The sequence below is a fragment of the Fragaria vesca genome, linkage group LG4, assembly GCF_000184155.1.
Source record: "Fragaria vesca subsp. vesca linkage group LG4, FraVesHawaii_1.0, whole genome shotgun sequence".
In the NCBI taxonomy this organism is placed as follows: Eukaryota; Viridiplantae; Streptophyta; class Magnoliopsida; order Rosales; family Rosaceae; genus Fragaria; species Fragaria vesca.
The window spans coordinates 9,844,783-9,846,938 of record NC_020494.1 but is presented as its reverse complement, the minus strand read 5'-3'; positions in this window follow the sequence as shown (position 1 = coordinate 9,846,938).

Genomic DNA, 2,156 nt, shown 5'->3' with positions numbered 1-2,156 from the left:
TGAAAGAAACCTTCTTGACCAGTATTGTCTTTTGATGTTTTCTAGAGGGGACGAGGATGAGGCTCAAGAGAGAATCAAGAGAAATCCATTTGAGTTGCTCATTTCTTCATCTTCGCCTTCTCCTTCCCTTTTCAACTAATTAATTCGATCAACTAATTTCGTCAGAAAATATGATTTGTAACTAGCAGTATGGAAGAATAAAAATCTTGAATCATTTTCAACTTAGTAAACAATTATGAAAATGATTACTAATAACTGAACTTTTCTAGGGAAAGTAGAAAGAAGGTTTGCCTTCTCTTTAGACTTTCTCTTGCAAGTGCCTCCGTTGGGAGTCGTCTGTGTGCTCCGACTTCTAGCTGCTCCGTCCGCTTGTTGGATGGTGTTGCCTATCCCTCTGACGGCTTTTTTCATCCTTCTAACATCCCCATCTGGTTTTTCGACGACAGAGTCATGTTTTCTTCTCCCCTCCTCCAGATCTGGCCTCATGTTATCTCTCTACAAACTTCAAAGTCAATCTCTGCAGTTATCATCGAAATTCCTTGCCTTCCTCTTCAGATTTACGACCTTGGGCCCCTCGAGGTTGAATATTTCTGCCGTTGTTCAATACATTGCGATGCAAGTTGTGAAATGAAGGTGTACAAAGATCGAGCAACGTCTTCGGTGCATGCACCGACACTTCTGTCCTTTTTACTTTCCTTGGTTCTTTACAACGGCTTCGGCAGCGTCCCTTTTGCTGGGTTGGCAATGAGTTTCATGGTAGATTTGAGCTTTGGTTTGCGAGTGCTATCTCGATTCTACTTGTTGGTTTTTGGGTTTTGTGGAATAGCTATTTCAGATTAGGAGCGATTTTGGTCATCAGAACAATTTTCCATGGCAGTTTGCGATGACAACGATGGGTGGCGGCCATCGAGGTTTCTACTATGCCTAGATTTCTATAGGGTTTGTTTCTGAGTTGGGTCATTTAGGATTTCTTTCCTATTGTTCAAGGCTTGTATTTTGCATCCTGAATTTCATATTTGGGCTTGTTATTTGCTACCCTATTTTGGGTTTTAATGAAATGCTCATTTATCCGAAAAAAAAAATAAATAAATAAAATAAAAAAAAATCTATGAAACGATCTAGATTTGATTTTCGACATCAAGAGAAACTAGAGTAGGTTTATCCTTTTGAGAGTTGCTCAGACTTACGGATTAAAATAAAAATGAGAATTGCATAATAAAAATTACATTAAACATTAAAGTTACTAACCAAATTTCAGTTTATAAATATATAATTTAAACATTATCTCATTTAAGGACACAAATTAACAAATTAGGACAAATTAATGTCCACATGCCATTTATCACTATAAATTTACTAGAATACCCTTCACTATATATTTTACTGCTACTGTCGATTGAAATGTGCTACTGCCGAGTAGAAAGGTGCTACTGCCGATCAAAAGGTGCTATTGTCAGTGCTATTGCAATTTTTTCCGGCAATTCTCTGATTGCTAGCGTGCTGCTACTGCCGACTATGATGATTGACGCCCAACGTCGAAGCTGCTACTGTCAATTCCCATACATAATGACACTAACCCAGCCACAATCCTAAATCTACCATTACCACCACCAGACGTGCTCCAGCACCCCAACCCCAACTCTGTTCCAATAGATCACACAAATTCTAAAGATAACAAGCAAATCAAAACCACAATTTCGAAATCTAACCACATGCATCCAAATCTGCCCTTGAAATCCACCAGATCACACAAATCGAACTCATTTGATCTCATAAACTCACTCCAAATCTCACCACCCCTCACCCTTATCGACGTCACTGACCTCCCATCATCTACATCGCCTAACTAACAAATCCACCGAGGTTGAGACAAGAGTGCAATAGTGGAGACGGATGGGTTGGAGGCGAAGCTTGAAGCAATGCCCGACGAGGGCGGCAGGGTAGGCGCGCAGGCAGAGCCGAGATTGGGGGACAACGGGCAATGGCAGATGCCAATGACGGCGAAGGTTTGCGGTTGGGCCATAAGTCCTTCCGGCGACTTAGATGAGTCGACGGTGATAGAGTAGAGAAATGATGGAGGGGAAGGCAAGGCGGAGGTGGTGGGCGAGGAAGGCGGGATCAGTGGGGGAGAGCAGCACGTGGCTGGTAGAGAGAGA